At 36.9% G+C, this 24,000-nt stretch overlaps 1 protein-coding gene across 4 annotated transcripts in view; it reads right to left on the reverse strand.

Annotated features, from left to right (window-relative positions):
• The window catches only part of Lrrtm4 (leucine rich repeat transmembrane neuronal 4), a 776,499-nt gene that overhangs the window by 282,919 nt on the left and 469,580 nt on the right, over window positions 1-24,000 (reverse strand). The window lies entirely within an intron of this gene.

The following is a 24,000-nucleotide window of genomic DNA, read 5'->3' on the forward strand; positions in this document are numbered from 1 at the left end:
ATACATAAAGGTAGTTTAAATTTACAAATGTACTAAAGAACCATAGAGGATTCATTGAAGAGTCAGTGGATTTGACATGTTAGACAGAGAGAAAAGCACAGTTGTTTATAAAATGACCACGTATTGGCTAGTCATGTTTTCTTTTTGACACTGATTTTAGGCATGAATGCATCACAAGAAATACAGTAAGCAGAAATTAATAATTCTCTTTTAAAATATTAAGGGAAGCTAGTGGATAATATAGAATATTCTATCATATTTATTTGTGATTTACACCCTTTAAACATTGCTGGCAGCATTTTCCTTTCAGTGATACAACCGAATCCTCATGATCTGCCAACATTATAGTTCTACATGGCTATACAAGATAAATAAAGCAATTGACACCACTAATGCATTCTTTATCTGTTGAAAATATAGTAGGGGTCAAAGACATGGATCAGTGGGTAGGGTCCTTTTCCATAAGCCTGAGTACCTAAGTTCAATCCTTGCATAAAAATAAAAAAGGATAAAATTAAATCCACAGAATTTTTCTCTGAACAACACAGGTACATCATTTTATATACACACAGTAATAATAGATAAGAAAAAAATACTATTTTAAAATTAAAAAAGCCCACCTCTTTTAATTAATCACGCCCTTGTTTACCTATTGAGATGAGATTTGTATTAGAATATTCCCTTTTAAGTATTAGTTATTGTTTTATCATTTTTATTTTGCCTTAGTCTTTATACAAATGCAAAATCCACTACAAATTAGAACATTAAGCTTCAAATATTGGAGATTATCTTCAAAATTTTATAGAATAATATTGCAAAAGGAACAGAATTCAGCATCATAAATTTACTGTCAGATACTAATAGAGTACTTCAAGACAATTATTTTTCTAGGTGATGATTGTTTGACATTATAATAAACCCATTTTATAAACAACCACAGTCTACAGAGTTTTGTAATGCCTTATTGGGTAAATAGGGTTATTTTAAATAATAGTCTAATGTAGACAGGAGAGGAAGAAGGAGAAAATAAAAGACAGTGTCTGATGTCCTATAGTCTGAATTCCGGTTCAAGTCTATGAGTCGATGTAAAACTATAAGAGATTCCAAGATTTGTAGTTAAGAAAATACTGTTTTTAAGAGATACGCACTGCTTCTACTCTCAGTACTGCTCTTCTGAGCTCCTCTTTTGTTCTGTACCTCACAGCATGGTGATGGATCCAGGTTACTGGTCTTCATTTGCTTACTACTCAGAGGAAGTAATGACTAAAAGGCAATAGATTCTGTTTAATCTACTGAACATCTAAATGGGATGCACATAAGGGTATAGAGTCTATGAGTCAAAAAAACATACTGTGAAGTTGATGAATTTCACTGAAGCCTTGGCAAGCAAAGAATTAAAGGAAAAATCACCAAGTTTGATTTAATAATATTCAATGATGGACTCCACCATAAAGCAAAGTTGTGAAGGAACTTTCCAGTGCAGTTATGTATTTAAATGCAAACCACATAAACTTTCTAAAGTGCACGATCATGGTAATTTGCCTAAGGATGAGTCTGTGAAAATAAAGGAAAGATAGTTCAACTCATACCTGACATTTTTATCATTACAGAGAACAGAAATGGAGCAAATCAACTTTTTCTTCTTTTTTATACAAATATTTTCAATAGCATTTTGAAAATTATATACAACATATTTTGACCATATTTGCCCAAACTCCTCCCATTAACTTTCCCCTTAATTCCTCCTAGGTCCACCCCACCTCTGCAACGTCATGTTCTTCAGAAAGAATCAATAGCCTATGAACTCTGATTAGTGATGTCCACATGTTTCTGGGTGTGGGTCAGACACTGTAGTGTGCTTAATTTGACAGGAGCCACATTTTTAAAGAAATGCAAATCCCTATCCAATAGAAGCCACCAAGTGCCAGAGTTAGGGATGGGAGCTCATGAACCTCCTTTCCAAACTTCATTAGAATGTTGACTGACTTTTTTTTTTTCCTGGTGACTACAGCTACTGTGAATTCATCAAAGTTTTTAAAAAGGGTTTAAGTGGCTATAGGTCTGTTTTTTGCTGTCATGGAAGAATAGTATACACACAAATGGCACTTTTAGTGATATTTCAGGTAAGGAAATATGTGTTATGTTTCCCTGGACCCCACCTTTTCCATCTAAGATTCTCTGGGTCTCTTGATAGTTAATCTATTTTCCAAAAAGTATATATTCTCACTTAAAAAATGTTTATATGTGTCTGTATTCATTTCTGCATGGTTTCCAGGAGAGGTCACAACAGGGTATCTGATCCTCTGCTGCTGGAATTTCAGGTGGTTGTGAGCCTCCCAACATGGGTTCAGAGAATTCTGGACCTCAGCAAATGCTGTGAGTCCCCTTAACCAGTAAGTTCATCCCCAATCAATGGTTTTCATGAATTAACTCTGCCTGGGACTTAGGATGAAAGTCTGGCTACTCAGTCCTTGGTAGATTGTTTCAAGTTCACATTTCATTGTCATTGGTATGTGAGCTCTGCAGGAAGAAGAGGTCACCCTTTCAATTTTGGTTACAGATATCACAGGCTAACTTCAGTCTAGGCATTAAATTCCATGGTTATTTCTCTCACTGCTACGTAGTCATTGTCTTCATGGTTAACTTTTAACTCCAAATCTCCAACTCTGTCCCAAGGGACAAAGGGTGATGATTCAGACAAGACTCCAACCATATTTTATTCTTCTCCAACAGGATATACAGCATGGCAAGAAATACTTACGAGAAATATGTAATACCCTGAAGGGAATTCTTATAATTCTTACGTGGGGTATTGAATCTGTATAAATCACTGACATTGTTTTCAATCCATGCCTTCTACAACCATCAAAATTAAGTCATAAGCCACAGTGACATCTCATGAGGGGAGAGGTAGAAAGGTTAAATCTGAACAGTTTTACTCAAAAGAATGAAATACAAGAACATTTCATTGCAACCAGAATATTATCATATAAATGTGAAGATTACAGCCAAGCTCTGTGAAGGATGATGAATTGGGACTAGCATAATGATCCTGTAATCTGGCAAAATACTTCCTGCAGACATCCTTCATCTAAAATACATGAGGGACTCCTGTTGGAATAATGACTAATAGATGCTAAGTTCTCTGTGTAAGTCAAAAGAAATCACTTATAATTTATCCCCAATTAGCCAAACAGTGTTAAGCCCACCACTTGGGCAAAATTCAACCCTACATCTCCACTAACAAGTCTGCTTTCAGAGTCTGTGATAAGCAGCGCATCTTGTGGGAAAGAGCAAAAGGGATGGGTATAGACTTCCTTCATTTTCTTCTTAACTGCAATGTGCTTTAGGCATTGCTGTATTCCGACATTTAAGAAATGAAAATAGTAAGGACTAATGTATTGAAATTTTAAGGAAAGTCCTCTAGATATTTTAATGAACATTTTATATTTTGCAAGATTTCAGGTATGGACTTTCAATCTGGAAATGTACTTTGAAGAAGAGGCTACCCTCAACTTTTGAGAACCATGAAGCCATTTGAACATAAATCACACAATAGCTGTGAAGCTAATATTATTTTAATAGAGCTAAGTATATACCATGGGAATAAAATAGTTCAGGCAAAGAACATCTGTGAAAGGTGGTGCTTAGATTCGCTCATCATTCTGCCTCTTTCATCAGACAGTTTAAACATCAGTTTCTATAGAAAGCTCTAAGCTGCTAACCTCAAGCCCAGCCTCTTCGAAGGAGAGCTATTTTGGAAAAAGAGATCCATATATGTCTTAAAGCTGCTATCCAAAATGTCTATGTGATAATGCATTTTCTCAATAAATTGAAATATTATTCAGGCTTGAGTGTGTGTGTGTGTGTGTGTGTATGTATGTGTGTTTGTGTGTGTGCATATGCTGTTTGAAAAAGGTGGGGAATTTGGCAGAAGTGAAAATTATCTCATTGGTCATCTTTTTGTTTTTTTTTCTTTAAACATTAATCAATCATATTTATTAATTAATCACATACCTGAATGGAATGTGGAGTTATAAACAGAGCTTTTTGAAAAGATGGTACTGTTCAGTCATAGTTACAGGCTAAGAAAATACACAGGAGAAATGTTTAATGAAAATTGTCGTGCTTAGGACCTAACTCATTCTAAGGTGCCTTATATAAAACTACACTGAGCCTTGCTTTAAAATCTGCCTAAATGCTTATATTTATACTTGCGGTATTTGTTGATTTTTTTTTTCTCAAAGTTTATTAAAATACAAAAGTCTCCATTTCCGCCCCTCCTCCCAACCCCATCTCCCTCCACTCCCTCTCTTCCTCCCTCTCCATCCTCAAGAGCAGTTATGGTCTCCCACCCTGTGGGTAGTTCAAGCTCCTCCCCCCTCCCTCCAGGTCCATCCAACAATGGATGGCGATACAGACGGAGACCCACATTGGAGCACCGGACGGAGTCCCCCAAGGTCCAAATGAGGAGCAGAAGGAGGAAGAACATGAAAAAGGAAATCAGGACCGCGAGGGGTGTATTCACCCACTGATACAAGGGGACTGATCTAATGAGAGTTCACTAAGGCCAGTTGGACTGGGACTGAACAAGCACGTGATCCAACCAGATTCTCTGAATGTGGTCGGATTCTCTGAATGTGCCTGTCCCGGAGTCTTTCTGAAAAGCCATTGACAATGACACTGGGACTTGTTTCCTCTGCATATACTGGATTTCTGGGATCCAGTCTGTTTGGATGGTCATCTTTTTCTTGACTAGTAGTGAGTTTTGACTATGAAAAAACAAATTATACACACAAGCTTATTTATACATGCAAGTATATAAACAATACCAATATATTATGCATGCACATACAATACTGTTATCTATTCCAATAAAAGTGTGTCCATATATATTTATATATATATATATGTGTGTGTGTGTAGATATATACATGTGTGTTTGTTTATGTATGTATGTATATACACACACATATAAATATATATATATATACACAAACGAGGCTCATATCAAGGTAGTAAAAATTGTGTGCTTATAAGAATGATCTGTTATTGTGTTTATTGTATTATATATGTTCTATCTAGATAAGCTAATTTGGGAGAAGGTGAGATTGTTCAGTAGTTAACAACATTACATGTTTATTCAGAGGGCACAGATTCTATTCCCAGCAATCACACAGTAGAAAAAAACTGTCTATATGTCTAGTTCCAGGGGATTCATCTCCTACTGTGGTCACACTGATCACCAGGCATTCAAGTGTTTCATAGATGTTCAAGTAGACAAAATGTCCATACAGATAAAACCTTAATTGTGTCTATATATAAAGATAAAATGACAATTGTTTTTTTTTTTCAGAAAGTGATAGCAGGCTCAGAAAGATGAATCCACCCCAAATCTACTATACTGAAATGGAAAGTTTTTTATTTTTATCTTTTATTGATTTTTATTGAGCTCTACATTTTTCTCTGCTCTCCTACCTGCCTCTCCCCCCTGAAATATGTGAAATAAATATTGACACTTTTTTAAATAGTATTTATTACAAAGGCTTCCAAACTTTTTAAGCCTTAGAACAAGTCAAATAAAAGTGAACCAAAGCACCTCTGAGTGAATTTCAGGGGCTCCTTACGGAAGTAAGAGAAAAATAACTCTAGACACACTATCATTTCATCAATCAATTATACATTTGCTCACGTCTTTACTTTTCTATATATTTGTTTGTTTGTTTATATGGGTGTAAGCACATGTGTGGTGGAGAACAATTTTTGAGAGACTGTTCTCTCCTGCTACCTGTGTGTCCTGAGTTCCCACCCCCAGGCATCAGGTTTGGTCACAAACACCTTTAGTTACTGTGTCATGTTGCTATTACCTTCCTTATTTTCTCAGTACCACTGACTCCTTAGGAGACCTTACTGAGTTGTTCTCCGGGATGTGCCTCCCTCTGGATTCATTTTCTCTCCCTTCCCGCCTTCTAACAATGCTTCTTTACTTTCTCGCATTACTTGAGTAGAAGTCAAATGTAACATCTTGCTAAGGTCAAGCCTTTCATATACACAATCTCATAAGTTACCTGTGCTTTGTACAATAACACTGAGTCAGACATGCAAGCCCAGAATTAGGGATAACTGATTACAAAACACATGTTTTCCTTTTTGAGACAAGTTACCTTTTTATTTCAATTTTGATTTTATTCAAACGACTGTGTTCCTATGTGAATGTATGTGCATGACAGGTGCCCACTGAAAGCAAATACAATACTAGTTGTCTGGCAGCTGGAGTTACAGTTAACTGTAAGCTAACCAATATGATTGCTGGGAACAAAACCCCGATTTTCTGCAAAGGCAGCAAATACTCTGAACAGGATCTATTTTTTTTTCTAGCCCCAAATTTGTCTTTATTTAAACTTCTCTGGAAACTCCATTGCTGGAGAAAACTTTAAAGACACTAAGGCAACAAAAGTGCAAGATTGACAATGAACAAATACTTCTTTTTTTGGAGAAAAAATAGCTATGATTTATTTTGAAAGTTAGATTGGTGCCAACTAATATGTTCTATGACTGTACTAAATGGTACTGTTGAAAGTAATCTGCATCAGGATGACACATAGCCCTAGAAAGTGCATGCCCTGAAGCAGAGTGTCTGAAGTGCTTACTGTTCAGTTGGAAGACACTGATGTTTTGGTCCAGGGAAATGAGCCCTGCTAGTCCCAGGAACACCGTTATTCATTCACACAGGGAAAATTGTAGGAAGTATATGATTAAAGATTACAATTAAATTGCAGTAACAAAAGGTTCAGAAGGGAGTCTGTGCTATTTTAACCACACACACAACACACACATGTAACACACATATGTTGACATATATGTATGTGTGTGTGTGTGCATGTATATGTGTATACACCTACACGTGCGCGCGCACACACACACACAAACACACACACTCACACACACACACACACACACACACACACACACACACACACACACACACACACTTACATATGCACCAAGGAGATTTTTTGTAATTTGGGAAAGACATGGTGACTTTGAAGAATGTGGTTTTCCCATCCTAGTCATAAACAAAACAAATGAGTTTATTTCCTATGCACAAATGAATGAAAGGGAAGCAGAAACCTAATGCTTAGAAATGAGATTCTTTTGATTGCTAATTTCTTCTAGGGTAGGACATCCGGTCCCTTTCTGGAAGCAAACTTTAAACAATCAAGACACCATTCTACCACAAGTTTAGAGATGTGATGGAAATTGGTTCAGAAATGTGTTGCATCTCAGCTGGGGAGGAAACTACAAGAAAAATTCCTTTATTTTGATAAGGCAGCCCAATCTTGCTTAACCTTTAGCCAAGTATTTGCTAAGTACAGTGTTGTATGAATAAGCCATTCTCAGTCAATTTAGGGTATAGATCTAATTATTCTTTTATATTAATTCTTGAACAGAATCTTCAAATAAGCTAAGTACTACTAGCACATTAGTATTAGTTGACCACGGCTGTTCTAACAAATAGTAGAAAGAGTGATGTCAATAGCTGTATATGAGGGGGAAATTTCAGAAGCTGGAAGCCCATATGGAACTGGACATCGGGTGGTTTGGTTTCTTTTGAGATCAGAGAGGAAGAACTCTCTCTTCTTTAGTTTCAATTTCCATGATCTAATTTCTGAACAAATTCACAGTTGAGGTAGCAACGATTACAATACAATATATGGAATCAAGAAGAATACATTTTTAACCCTCAAATAGCTGAGCTGTCCTACTACTATGGCAAGCTATATGGGTTTATACATATTGCACCTATAGGAAACTTATATATCGTGTATTTTTTGTGATTTGCATATAGGGTTTTGCGGTATATTATAGGAGTTCAATAGATATTGGGAGCATTCAAGCTTCCATTTACAACAGCAAACAACGAAACCGGACTGCTTTAACTGCTCCTAACTCTCCTTTAAGGTAAGTTACAATAGGGCAAAACTTCTTCAACGGAGACTGATTATGAAGCTTTCAAGTTGTTTTTGTATCCCTACTAGAACTTTAAAAAATACATACAAGCTAACTGATATTATTGGCCTTCTTCAATAAAAATGATATAAGGTAACTTTTTCAAAGCAAGATGTTCTGTGTGTTATTGCTTTTTAGTGATAACTTTTTTAACTTTTTGAGATTATAATATAATTACATCATCACCTTCCTTACCATTCCTCCAAAATAATTGTTTTCATAGCTACACACAGAGACACATTGCTGTGAAACCCATCTTTCAATTTTCTCACTTTGAAACTCTCTGGACTTTTAATTTTATTTCCCCCATAACAAACCTAGGTATTTTATTTGTTATTCTTCTCATTGCTGTAAAAACATGCCTACAAAACAGTTTAACAGAGTAGGAGTTCATTCTACTGCATCAAATAAGAAAAGATATAAACCATGGTGACGGGAAGGCCATAATGAACCAGTTGCTTCCATTGAGACCAAATTAGGAAGCAAAGGTCAGACAGGAAGCAATTTTACACTATCAAGTCTCAAGTGCTGAACCAGTTTTAGATCATTTGATTTATCAAAACCAGCAATAATTTCAAATTCCTGCATGAAGTATTACGATTTGATTGTTTGTGGTGAATTGAAATCAAAAGAAGAATGAAGAAATGAGTTGCCAGAATGAAAAGAATATATGCAGCCAACGACAGTGACTTGGTTTAACTTCAAGGTAGAATCTGTGGAAACTAAGGTAGCAGAAATTTCTGGAAGGATTTTGCGCAATTGAAAAGAAATATCAGTGTAAACCTGTGTACATGACAGGCATTGTATTCCCACCACTGGAAAAATGTCATGATTGTCTGCTTGGTAGTGACAGCAGCAGACAAGATCTACAGTTTAAACATATATTTTCTTAGAAAGATTTATTTACATACTTTATTTTGTTTGCAGGAAATTATATGCGGTTTGTTGTTGAAGAAACTCTTAGAAACCAGAAGAGGGTGTCTGATCACCTGAAAGTGAGGTTATAGGTAGCTGTAAGCCACTGTGTAGCTGTGAAGAACTGCAACTCCATCCTTCGAAAGAGCAGCAGGTACTCTTAACCATTGAGCAATTTCTCTAATTGCATCTTGAGTCCTGTCAAATACACTTCTCACCTCATCCGTCAGCTAGTTATATGACCCTGATAATACCTAATTCTCCTAACTATTCTTTATAGTTCAGTAAGATGGAAAAAAACCTTATTTTTGTGAGCTTTAGAAATAGAAATGGAAACATACACTTGTTGCTAAGAATTATGTTCACCAGAGTAAATACTCACTAAATAGTTTCAATCATTGTATCATTGTTTGTATAAGAAATATTTTGGTAATCCACTGTTTCATTTTCTAAATAATCAGCCCATCAAAGGCTTATGTTTTCTAATAATCTAAACACTTAACTTATCTTTGCTCTTGTGTATTGACATCAAGAAAACAAACAATTGACAGGGCTAAAACTTAGAGTAAAAGTCCTTAATCACGGGTGCCTTTTTATTCTGTGGGATACCTGATCACACTTGGAGACAGTTTAAATTATGAATGTCAAATAGAGATACTCCTGTCAGGCAGAAAAAAAAATCCAGGCATCCTGCTAACATCTATTGATCACAGTAACCCCACCTCTATCTATGAACTGATACAAATTATTACATGTATTTATAAACAGAAATTTATATATTGCTGCTGTGAGAGTGGTAGAAAATATAATCAGAAAAAAAATGCCATATTTAAACAATGAATGCTTCCGCACTCACCTACCAACTGGATATTCATACCACTTTTTTTCTCTAGTGCTTGGTGGTTTACACAAAGGGAAGCTGGGAGGATTGTGAGAATCAGAAACTATAGGCAAGTACTAGGAAAGTCTATCCTCTGGGCATGACACAATCAATCATGATCTCACTGCAATACAGGCTGTCAACAAAGAGCCTACACATGACTGGACCTGCCAATAGTCAGTTATAATTTAAGGAAAGCCTTGTGTAGCCCTACTTATTCCTGCTGAGCTGTGGGCCTTTAATGGACTCAGAGAGGGATAGACATCATGTTCAGGTGTATGTGGGCACAGATACACTTTTTAATAGCAGCAAAACCATGGAAATCTAGACAACTTTGATTAAACTCAGGGTCTCATAAAACTGAGCAAAATGTCATAAGTGTTGGCAAGCGATTTCTGTGGGTTGGTGATAGGGATGAAGGGAAATAAGAGGGAATGCCAGTAATCAGAATGCAGTATGTACTTTTGAAATTGTCCTGATCACAAAGAAAAAGAAATAAAAATCCACAAGCGTGAATGAAAGAGAAGGCTTGTCTTCCTTGAAGATGAAGTTCTCTCTGCCTACTGAATTAAGAGCTCCTGTAAGGAATGCAGGAGTTTGATTTTCAAAAGAAGGCTTCTAGGATCAGCATAAATCCATCATCTTTACACCTACCCTAGCACTAAGCAGTAGAAACCAAAATGAATGAAATTCCCCAGTGGGTCACTGGTCTTGTGTGCAGGCCTACTCATAAAATTATTACACGTGACGCCATAGCTTGAGATGACTTCCCAGACGTTTTCGAAGGAATAGATGATATAACACATTTTAAAATGTCTCCAGGTAGCTATAAAGGAGGCTTTTGTGTAAAGCTGTCATCTGTCTGCATTAACTGTTTACATAAAAACTAAATTGATTAGAAATTTTACAATCTGAACACCTGGATAAAGTCCTTTTTTTTAATGTCTGCTTTCTACTCTATCACCTTGTCAATTAAGAAACTAAGAACAGTGGATTATTTCCAAGGCAGTATTGGAATCAGTGCGTACTCTTCCAGGTCCTTCCTGCCTGCTACTGGTTTACAATAGGCATTTGCTTCTGATAGTTTAAGTATTTTCATCTCCGTTTCCTTGGCAGCTTTTCAAAATGGTTTAGCTTTTAAGAAATGTGTTTTATGTTATCTGGTTTAGATATATGGTCAATCATCTTTGACCGCAAGAGACTTCGAGACTAATTTAAAGCAAAACAAACCAAAACAAAAGTTGTGAAGCAATAACACCAACCAGTACTCACAACATCAAAAAAAAGAAAAGAAAAAAAAAAAGAAATGTTAGAATAGAAGTAATCAAGGGCCAGAGTGTGTAGTTCAGCTGGTCGAGGGCTTGCCTTACACTCAAAAAAACCCGGGTTCCATTCCCAGCGGCGCATAAAGTAGACATGGTGGCACATATATCTGAAGAGGGAGGATCAGATGTTCAAGATGACCCTTGGCTACACAGTGATTTTGAAGCCAGCCTGAGTAATATGTGATCCTGAAACAAACACCCGTCCCTAGCACCCAGCTAAAAATATGGCCATAGAGATGACTTTATAATTCCAGAGCAATGGAGCCAGAAACAGGTGGATCCCTGAGACTCGCAAGACTGGCAACATGCAGGTCACACACCCTGTGTCAAAAATCAAGGGTGTTTGGCTTCAAAACAAATAATACTCTTAGCCTGTTGGCAGTGGTGCGTGCCCTTAATCCAAGAACTTGGGGAGCAAAGCCAGGCAGATCTCTGTGTTGGAGGCCAGCCCCGTTTACATAGTTAGTTCCAGGATAACTAAGTGAGTTCCGTTTCTACAGTGAGTTTCAGATATACACTGAGAAACTCTGTCTCACAAAAACAAGCAAATGAACAAAATATTCTACCCTGGATTGACATATGGCTTTACATTTGCATACTTGCACATGTATACACACATCAAACACACATTAAAACTGATGATGATAGCCATGTCATACCATTCCCTGCTGTCTTTTGCTGGTCAGGAGGAGGATGCAGTGTGAACCCATTTTGCATCTGCAGACCAGAGTTGATTCTCCGCATTTTACAAGGCTCACTTTCACTGCTCTCGACTAGAAAAGGGCATGTATGTAAAGATCCTTGGAAAAACTTCTGTTGATTTTCCATTTCATTATTTTACTAGAATACCAAGGATAATGACATAAAGATTCAGAACAAATGTGAATAATTTCTTTGATTGTAAAGTTTAGCTTCGCTGGCTTCTCTGGGGACACACAAAATAGAAAAACTTGCCATCTGAATTCACGGATATAACAGGCTGTAGTACCCATTCAATGATTTTTGAACAGCATCTACTGATCCTAGGAGGATAGAGCTATAAACAAACAAAACCATTTTCAAATGATAAGAAATTATACCTTTATCTACATAGACCAAAGAAAGGCAAAGAGATGCTAAGAATCAGTCATAGTGAGTAGACTCTCATTGCTTAAACAAACAAAAAACCAAAACAAAAAACAATCAGCAGAAAGATGTAAATGTTTCACTAAAGTAGAATGTGGACAGGGCAGAGAACATATGTGCAAAAGGAAATAGTAAACCTCTCTCTTGGTGTACGACAACCCTGCTCCTGTCATCTTTGTTGCTAACTGCTATCAATGTTTAAGTATAAGTGAGCTACACATATTTCAAAGTTTAAAAAATGTAAACAAATCTTCTAATTTGGTAGGATGACACAATGGTAATGCTCAAAGGTAAGAGGAAAGTCCATAGAGGAATGACGGTATAGGATGCAACTTGGTGCTCACCAGTATGTAAAAAGCAATACATAGCATCAAGAGCTAATGATAACAAACTTGGGCAAATAAATAACAGAAAGACATTTGTCAGTATAAGACTCTCTATTTCAGAACAATGCCCTTAAAATTTGCTTTGTGTTTTCTGCAGATTTATTTGAGGTCCAGAATGATTGCTTACAGCTGGCAGCTTGCTAGTCTCCTAGTGATTCGTATAATTATCTCTATTGAGTTAGTGTATTGATCTGTAGCTGCTAGCCATTTCAAAACTCCCCCTTTATCCTGCAAGAGGTAATGGAATTAATGAGTGTCTTTGCCAAACATCACAAGAACATTAAGCACACAATTAGGTCAGAATATGAAACTGGTGGAGGGGGGATAAGAACCAACTAAATATACATTTTAGCTAAGATAAATTGAAACAAGATGTTCCTACTTAATTTGTTGAATAAATGCATGGTATGAAAACAATACCCAAGAAACTCAGATAAATTGTCTCGAGAATCTTCAAACCACCTGCATTGCTATGAGTGACAGATACTCAAACCTGAAGGAATATGAATTAGGAATGTATTTTGTGAGTCAAAAACTAGTTTGTGCAGAACTGTAAAGAGAGGTTCGGAATTCTGCCTCTGAGTTGATGTGCCTGCAGTGGATTCCAGCTTTAGCTGGTATCCTTTTGTGAAACACGAAGGGAAACAGTATTCACCCCAGGATGTCATTTAGAGACATTCATTCTGAGCCTGTGATAATGAATGTAGGTATGGCCAGTGTTAACTGTATATGTTGCTACCAAGAATGATTAGGGAAAATGTACATCATTTTAAATAACGGATGAATTGGGACTATATATAACTTACTCATGTTAAAGTACTTTCACACAGCTGTCCACTCTTGCTGTGTGTATGGCCAAACCTGGAAATAGACTCTATATCACAATCATATCAAAGAAGAGACGGACAAACAAACGTTTCTCATCAAACTCATGAAACAACCCCAATTAAACTCAGTGACCAAAACAAACAAGCAACAACAATAATGAAAAGAAGCAAACAGACAAAAAAATGTCAGAAAAGTAGGAAGCTTTTTTAGGGTGAAAAGTTTCAGTGAGAAATAGAAGGGAATGAAAATAACTAAAACTCAATATGCTCCCGTGGATGGCTAGAAACCCTTGAAAATAATGGTGGCAGAATGAATTCACTCACTGACTTAAGAAATTGCCATTGTTTGTGGTTGCCATCCGGAACTTGGTGAGAAAAGAAATTCTATTGCTGAAGACAGCACACACTTGAGTCATAGGACATGGAGAAATGAAAGTAGTAAGGGTGTGGAAGCTCTACCACTACTAGAGAGATTTCTCTGTGTTGCAAGGTTCTGTGAATTCTGCTTGGAGAAGCATGTCAGCAACAATATTACCCTGCTGGGTTCCCATTTGAGCTACGATAATGACTGGACTGGCAAAAAGATACACACTGGTGCAACGGTGACACAGATCCAGTGAGAATAACTGACCTTTTGTTAATTGGATTTGAATCCTATTCCACAAGGTACAGCCCAGGCCTATTGTTAACTGTAATCCAAAACCTTTGAATCTTTTGTTCAAAGACTACATGTGAGAACCCAATAATAATAGTCAGTGGACAGGGCAAAATATTGCCTTCTGAGTTCTAATCTTCATATCCATAAATTAATTTGTATCAAAACACTCATCAAATAAGCCCTTTATCAATAGTAAAGATAATTGATGCTGAGACCCACAAGTGATCAATGTGCAGAAAATAAGTGAGTGTGGAGTTCTTAACTCTCAATGTGACATCTATATAAAATGCCCTCTCCCCATCTCCCTTCAGTCCTCACTAGTCATTGCAGAATGGTGGTGGACAGATCATAAGAGAAAAAGGACATAGATGTTTGCAAGAAAGCAGTGCTTACTGGACATAATAGCACAGTCTCACAAAAGAGCTTACAGAGAGGGGCTGTGTGCAAAAGACTTAGACTAGATCAAGCTGTTTAATACCTGAACAAGGATGGAGGAGAAGATCATGAAGTCATACCATTCATGGAAGATTTATTGACAGTTGATGGCTGCTGGGGGAAGGAGAGTCAGTTTTCTCCAGGAATGAGGCCCCTAAAAGTTTCCCCATGTTCCAATAAAAGGTTCTGTGCCCTTGTACATATAGGAAGTACTAAATGCACAGTTTTAAAGAGCAGGGTAGAGGACATGGGAAGCCGAAGTTGTGAGGGGAAGCAGGAGGATAGATAATTGGTAAGAAAGGGTTTGGAGAGCTGGAGGGAGGGGAAAGGGGTAGATGTGATAAAATACATATACAAACATGAGATTAAATAAAATATTTAAAATTTAAAAAGAGTACTTAATTTGGAAAAAAAAGCAGAGGTGGAGTATATCAGAAATTGGAATGGAGGAAATAGAGGGTGTATTAGATCAAAACATTTTATATACATGCACGGAAAAATAATAGGTATTATTGAGTTTCATGTTGCATTTTATGACAATGGTTGTATCACAGTCATTTAGTTAATAACAGAAATGAAAATTTGTGTAGGGGGAATGGAATAAATATATCTAAGTAGTTAAATTAACTGCTTTGAGAAAAAAGTCTTTAATCGCTTATTTTTCAATTATCTGGCAGTCCACCCCCAAAAGTACAGACATTACCAAAACTTCTGACTTAACCATACCCATTTATAACTTCAGGAACTATCTGCATATTTAAGGGAACTATGGGTCATCGACAGAGAGAGGTTACTGCTGGCTTAACACTGTTTTTAGAAACAGAAGCCATCAGAATACAATTTCTTTCATTTGAGTAATTGCTGTTTTTAAAAGTGAAGCAGGAATTCAGTGAGTGGGAAAATTGTAAAATCAGTGACTGGAAAAAAAATTTGATTTTGGCCGATTTCTCATCTCAACAAGTTTGTTTTTGACTTACTCATTTGCAACCGTGCTTTGAAAAAAATCTGTTCATAATCAGATTCCCAGATAGATTCTCACAGTGCTGGGACTCAGCAGCTGCAGTGTCCTCACTTCCGTGACAAGGTTGGTGCAGAAACAGGCGCTGGGACAGTTGGCCCCAGCTCTCCAAATGCAGAACAGGCAGATAAGACGCTGGCTCAGCCACCCAGTGTTTCCGACGTTAAACAGGAACTGTCAATCACACGGTTAGCCCTGCCTCCTGCCCCATCTAATTGCTTCATCTCCTCATTCTGGTAAACTCTTGAAGGAACAAAGTTAAAGAACCATGCAACTAAGCTACTGCTCTTACTTGCAAGCAATTCTATTTGTTTGTTTGTTTTTGCTTTTGGCTGTTGTTTTTTGAGACGTTTCTCTGTGGCTTTGCTGCCTGTCCTAGAGCTAGTTCTTGTAAACCAGGCTGGCCTTGAACTCACAGAGATCTGCCTGCCTCCACCTCCTGAGTGCTGGGATTACACCTGGCTACTTGTAAACAATTCTATGTCACTTGACAAACAGATAAACAACTTTTCAAATCAGAATTTTATTTTTTTCTAGGCATGCATCTATATCTTATATGTGAAAGCATCCAGAGAACAGCCAGTGGTCTATGAAAAGAAAGTGCCATTTAAAGACAATAGCCAAAGGATTTGAGGACATGCTATTTTGTAAACTAAACTAGTTTCAGAGAATTAGAAGCCTGGGGATGGAGCTCACTGGCAGACTATTGGCTTAGCATGAGCTTCTAGAAAAAGAAAGAGAGAGGCAGAGACAGTCAGAGATAAACAGTGGCAGAGGAAAGCGAGAGAAACAAGACATAAAAAAAAAAGGAGGAAAGAAAATTAAAATTACTGTCATAACTTAAACTTACATTTTCTTCTAGCATTTACGTGCACTATTGAGCTTCTATATATTGAAATAAATCTTGTTGACAATGACATCATCATTATCTGAGGTCAAGGACAAAAGTAAGAATAAGATCAATCTCAATCCAAAAGCAAACTGGGCAATAGGAAGCAGTCACAGGAGAGAATTGAATAAATTACAATTCAAGGCTAAAATTCTGTGGAAAAGATTTAAATAAAAGTGATTGGAAAATAAGATTAAAAACAGGAAGAGACTAAGGAAAATTGCTCATGAAAAGATGTATTCACTAAAGTAATATCTAAGATATGAGATTACTATGCCACAAGCCCATTGTTCTATAATTATTCAATGTTTCTATCTTCAGGATGTCAGGGATCGCTCACAGATTCAAATCTCTCTTCTTAAGAGAATTGACTGCCAAGTCTATCTAATTTTATTTGTCATTTCTTAGTTATATAAAGACAAGCCTCTGTGCAGTTTTGAAAGTCTATGATTACTTCCACAGAAGTCTCAGCCATGCTCAGAGTGTAGTTCATAGGACATAGGGGAAAGTAAACTAAAGTGATTTTGACAAATTAATCTCAGAACCTGTAGCTTTACATGAGAATCTGATCATAAAGACTTGTATATATGCCTGTCATACAATGCAATGTCAAGGTGACTGTCCCAGAAATGACGCAGAAAATAATTCAGAAGAGTACCCATGCTTTTTTTTTTACACTGAAAAATTACTTTGTGGGATATATATATATATATATAAATATTAGTTATATGTAAATAATTGTTATACTATGATTAAGCATATTTTGGGAATTTCTCATTCAGTAACATAATTGTTGGATGATCATGAGGTCTAGAGTTCAAATCCCTAGAGCTCACTCAAATTCTGACATGGCAGTATGCATGTGTAATAGTATATGCCTAGCGGTAATTGGGGGACATAGTCAGGAGTATTTCTGAAGGTCGGGAGCTAAGTAGCCTGATGAACCCAAGAGCAGAACACATGAGACCCTATCTTAAACACATCCGCAGGCAAGGACCACCACACAAGGTTATCACACACTACAAACACACACAAAATTTGTCATTCACACATACATACAAAAGTTGTACGTAAAAAGTTTAAGTAACAGTCTAACACTATGATGTTTACTTACCATTAAAAGCAATTGTGGACATATACATGAAAATGTTTTGAAGCTTGGAGTTAGCTAAACGATACAATTGGATTATCATCAGGAAGGATGAGACCATTAATTAAAGGAATGACTACTCAAAGTCAGATAACATACAATTTAGTTGTTAAATGCTAGTGCAAACATGATTAGCTTTACTTTTTCTTTCTATTAGTAAGGTGCATTTTAAGATTTGAGAAACAGTGGAGTCAGCTGGTGTCTCTAAATCCTTCTCTGCACAGTACAATCACCGGAGTGAACTTTGAAAGGGAATTTCCTTGCCGCATCCCAACCCTAGGAAATGATAAGCCCATTGAACTTATTTCTCATATGCATTTAGTGAAGGATCAGTGTCAAGAAAGATGGCGCTCTTAGGAGAATCACCTATGCCAATTTCCTAAACCAATATAATTTCTAACAGAATTCTAAATATTTATCCTTGTTTCCACAGATAAGTCAGATTTCACCCCTTATCAAAGAAGCTCCTTTTTGCATCAGATAAAAACAATTACAGAAAGACACAGTTGGTAAAAATGAAGAGAATAGGACAAGTGGCAATAGGGTGACCAATCTGAATTATCATATCTACAATACAACTTATATGCTAAGACTCAAGGAACATTGAGAAAGAGGGGGCAAAAGGATTATAAAAACAAGAAGGGCACACTTACACTGTGAGGCAGTGTCTTCTGAATACAATAGGGATGCTATTCTCAGGAAATCACAAGATTGTCACCCAAACAAGACCTGCCCAAAACAACAGCAGTTGACATGGATGGGAGGAATCTCACAAGGTCCCATCCCCCCCCCCCCCCCAAAAAAAGAAGTAGTCCAAGAACTGAGAGAGGGAGAACAATTTACTCTAGGGACCCTGATTATCTAATCCCATATAGTTAACTCTAAACACATATACATGCTCAAACACCAAATGCACTCTCTAGCAGTACACACACACACACACACACTATGAAGCTCAGAGAAAATATAGGGACATGGAAAGAATAGGTGGGAGAAAGACAGGGATGTAACTGATATGATATAGTACTCATATAAGAAATAAAAATACCTTCATTGATGTGGTATGCCCCTCTGTATATTGTGATTATCATAAATGAATAAAGAAATTGCTTTGGACCTATAGGAGGGTAGAACTTAGCTAGGTGGAGAAAACTAAACTGAATGCTGGGAGGAAGAAGGCAGAGTAAGGGAGAAGCCATGGAGCCTCTACCAGAGACAGACATGCCAAAACTTTGCTGGTAGGACATGACCTTGTGACGATTCACAGATGAATAGAAATGGGTTAAATTAAGATCTAAGAGTTAGCAAATAAGAAGCTAGAGCTAATGGGTCAAGCGGTGATTTAAATAATATAGTTTCTGTGTAATTATTTCAGGGCTAAGCAGCAGGGAACCACCAGGCGGCCTTCCTTACAACACTTCATGAATTCAGTTAATACATATGCACACAGGGGACCTGTATTAATTATGATAGGAAACAGGAAGTTGAGATTTCATGAAGAGCTGATTGAGAGTCCCAATAGCTCTGAGAGCCATGATCTCTGAGAATGGAGCCCATAGAACTCTACCAGTAGACCACAGTTAATCAATTCCATTTCCACTGGCAGTTTCTAGAGCCTACTATTCTCTTCATTCATGTGTCTTTGTCAATAGATTCTTTTCATAGGCCTGTGACATCCATTCCACACTATGGTAACATTACATAATTACCATAACATAACATTAAAAGAAATCCTCTCCTTAAATGTTTATAGAGTTTTTTTTTATTTTAAACAAACCAAATGCCACTACCACTAGCAACAGAAATACCAAGAAAAAGTAACCTTTTCAGCCAACCGTTATCTAACATTATTTAACCATAGATCAGAAGTCAATAGTTAGTGAACCTCATGGTATTTAATTACCAGTGTTTAGTGATGCAGGAAGAGCATCTTGCATTGAAGTTGTTGTCGTGGTGGGTAAAGTGCTTGGCGCATAAGTGTGAGGCTAAGAGATAAGATACACAGAGTCCAGAAAAAGGCCTACTTGTCCTGGCATTCTTTCTGTAATCCCAGTACTTGGGATATAAAAAGTGGGGTCCCTGAAGAAAGCTAGCTAGCTAGATCATCCCAGTATGTGGTCTCAGGGTTCAAGAGAGAGAATCTGTCTCAAAACATATGGTGGTGAGTAATCAGGAAATATCTCAGTTAACTTTTGACTCTGGCCTTTATATGCATGGGCACACTTATATCTACACATATTTGTCTATTCATGGGAACACAGACTGGGATTGAACAGAGAGAAGTAAGAGCGACTTTCTGGGATACAGACAACGACAGCACAGAGAGGACCCAAGAAGTGAGTGACCGGTCCCTCAGCTGGACAACCCAGACTCTAGGACCCAGACTCCAGGACAAAACCCTGGGCCCCTCCCCCACCTGCCTCACCTGCACTAGCTAGTCAGGGGGCAAGCATCAAGCAGGAAGACTGCCCCAACACCCCCACATTGGACCCTGTAATCTACAAGTCCCACTCCACCCCCAAACCCACCCATCCCGGGAGACCTCAGTGGCTCCCTACAACACAGACAGCTACTTCACAGAGAAGACCAACAGCAGCTTCCTGAGATACAGACAATTGCAGAGATTGGTCCAAAATACGATCCCTGAAACACAGACACCAATTGCAAGAATTGGACCAAGAGGCAAAGACACTGCCTGCACCAGTTGGAGGAAGAGACTGTTAGGTGCCAATGCAAGACTATATTCAACAACCTAAAGAGCAATATGGCAACACCAGGACCTAGTGGTCCTACAAGAGGAAGACCTGAACATCCTATATCAGAAGAAACAGAACAAAATGACCTTAAATATAACTTTATGAAATGATAGAGACCCTTACAGAGGAAATGAAAAATTCTCTTACAAGAAATGTGGGAAAAGATAAGCAAAAAATAGGAAGAAATCAATAAATCCCTATAAAAAGTCAAGAAAAAAATTAAACATGGGAACAAACGCATACAGATACATGTACAAAAACCACACAACAATAAAAGCTCAAGGGTTCTTGTTTTTTATCAATAGTGAAAATTTGGGGGCTAAAGTGAAGACTTTTCATGTCAGTAATGAATTTTGGTTCTGAAGGCAAAGTGTTGGAGATATTTACTAATGTTTTCTTTTCCCCAGGCAGGCTCAGGCGTTCTCAGTTACCTCTGAAGCCTACAACGTGTCTCTGCTTTCACTGTCATTTATTCATGCTTATCTTTCCTCTTCTGTGTCTGTCCTTCCACAAGGAATTTCTTTTGACATGTTGACATGTTTCATTTATTCTTTAGATATTTTGGAGAAATAACAAATTCACCTTTTTACTTTTTGATTAGACCAGAACACATATTATTGTAACTATAAAACAATATTTTACACACTTAAACGCATGATACACTTTTTTGTTTTCTATATTAGGATTGTCACCTAAACCTTCTTTATTTGGATAACTAGTTTAAAGAGATATGTTATGTCAATTCAATATATTTAACATGGAATCAATAGCATTAAATATTAAGTCAGTAGTTCCCAGTCTTTATTACTTGAATTTATAGTTGAATACCTAAAACGCATTTATAAATAAACTGTCTTGATCCACCAAGGATTGGAGTTGTCTTTTATCTAAGCTGTTTTGTAAATCTCTTTATTACTTAAGCCAGTTATCATTTTGAAAATACATTTTATTCTTTTCTTGCTAATTTTTGTCAATATCCTTTTTTAAGCTGCTGAACTTGGCAGTGGTTTACAATATCTGGTTCTGAATTCAATTGTTTCTCTTGTGATTATTTAGCATATTTGTAGAAAAGGAACTAAGCTGTCATCCTTAAAGAATGTACTATAAAATAAAAAGATTATGTTTGTTTCAACTAAAAATATCCCACCTGACAAATATCTTTGAATTTGGAAGACCAAGATCCTTTGGAGAACTAACCTATTATCTTGTCACTGTGAATGCTTCTTCAGTAGAGTTGTCTAAATATTCCAAAAATGTTTTTCTCTTCTTGCCTCTCCCTTTAGTTCTTCTCTTGATTCCTTTCCTCCTCTTCTATGTATTTACCATCCCCCCTTTCCCTCCCTTTCCTCATCACTTCCATTTTTCTCCTCTTTGTGTTCGATTATATAACTTTAGCATTTATATATTGAAGTGAAACAAGAAGAACTGAGCAAAATGCCTTATGTTTGGCAGAAAATCAATGGAAGCTCTGCCTGTGAGATGACTCATGCCTTGATCACAAGTTGACCAGCATAACTTACTTATAATTGAATCAATGGTAAGAGACTTAACCATTTTGTCTCCTATGCAAATAATTTGCATGAGATTTCTAAAACCCAAGCAAGGTCTCCTTTGATGGACATTTTCTGTAGCAAACAATTGACCCACATAGAGAAGTTCGTGTGATGGAGTTGTCTATGTGTGATGGCACGTGTCTACTCGATGGTCTATTCAATTGATTAAATATTTTCCTTGACAATTTTATACATGTATGTAGTATACTGTTTACTTTCACTCCCAACTCCTCTCTCTTCCTCCCCTGTCATACCCTTTTCTCCCCATAAATCCCTTTCCCACATTCATAACTTTTTCTTTTGTCCTATAACCATCTGATTATATCCACCACTGTTTGTGTGAGCATAAGTTCAGAACTGTCCATTTGAGCCTGGTCGGCCTATGTTTGAGTCCACACCTCAAGACAATTGCTGTCTCTTCCCCAGAGTCTATCTGTAATCAATATTTCCCTAGAGCAGGGTAGAGTCCTAGGATCAATAATAGATTGTTGACAATCCCGGTCTTATTTAGGCCCAGTGCTGACAGCCTCAGCTACTGTGAGTTAATGATTGCATTTGCTATGTCATGAAAAAAGATGACATCACTCAGCTTTTCTCATTATCTTCTGGCTTTCCATCTCCTCCTAAAAACCCAGAACCTTTCAGTTTCCCCAAAATCTGCAGGTTGCACATATCCAGCTGGTTGCCGTGGTAGAGCTTGTTTTACAAAACAGCACAGATAAAGAACAGGTTTTGTTTCTGCTCTTGTTGCTTTTTATTCATTTTGTTTCTGGAATCATTGCAAGAAAGTGGTTTACTGTACTCACTGGCAAACGCTCTGGCTTTCTTGGTCAACATGATCTTCCCCCATGGGGCAAAAAGGAGTATTCATGATCTCTGAAAATTATCTGGTACAGGGTTGAAGTGGAGTCTGTTTGCCTCAACCAGGCTTTTGTTTGGCTGTGTAATCTTGAGTCAATTCCACAGCTATTTTAAATAAATATTCTCTGGCTAAATATAGAAAAATGCTGTATTATAAAGAGGCTTTTCAAGTATGTAAGTAAACATGGAGGATTCAGACCATTATACTGATAAAACTACGTTAGTTTCATTAGGAAGGGAATTTTAGGTGCATGGATTTTGGACTTTTTAAAACCATCAAAAGAAATATTTTGATTTATTTATTTTTATTAAAATGAATAGCATTGCTTCGGTAAGCCACACCAGGAACACAATGGAAATAAACTTTATAATTTAATAGTTATCTGGAGTTCATAGCAAAAGGTAGTATGTGAAATGTTAAGATCAAGGAATGTCTTTGAATGGTAGGGTTTTGGATAGATAGTTTATTTATATTTTGTTATTTTTTGTAGAATTTTTTTTATTTGTGTGTGTGTGTGTGTGTATGTGTGTGTGTGTGTATTTATACTGCATGTGTGAATGTGCCTGTGGAGTCTTCAAAAGGGCATCATAAACCTGGGAGACTGAGTTATATGCTATTGCAATCTTTCTAACATAGGTTCTGGGTATTGAACTTGGCTCCTCTGAAAGAGCAGCAAGTGATTTTAACCATTAAACTATCTCTCCAGATATATTTATAATTTACAATATATTCAAAACTATTTAACAGATCTTCTCTGTGTAAGTATAATTTATTTAAGAAAAAAATGAGCCATGGATGAGCCTTACTGGGTAGAATGCTTACTTAGCTTGCAGAAAGCCTCCAGTACCAGTTCTGGAACCATATAAACTAGATGCAGTGTTGGACAGCTGTAATCTCAGTACTTATGAGGCAGAGGTAAGAGGATTAGAAATTCAAAAAATATCACACAGTTCAGAGGTTAGCCTAGGCTACAGGAGACTCAATCAAAAAAAAATAGGAGGGACCTATGTCTAATTTTATAGATGTTTTTTGATAAATAAGTAAAGGAACTTTAGTGTGATGCTTGGCACACAGTGCTTAACTAGGACATTACCAGTTATTATCTAAGCATACTCTGTGTATAAGCATTTCTTATTTTAAATTTAATTGCAAAATAGAATCAATAATACCACTCATATTATGGAAGAAACCAACAGTTTCTAATTGAAGTC

The sequence above is a fragment of the Myodes glareolus genome, chromosome 6, assembly GCF_982192425.1.
Source record: "Myodes glareolus chromosome 6, mMyoGla1.1, whole genome shotgun sequence".
Classification (NCBI taxonomy): Eukaryota; Metazoa; Chordata; class Mammalia; order Rodentia; family Cricetidae; genus Myodes; species Myodes glareolus.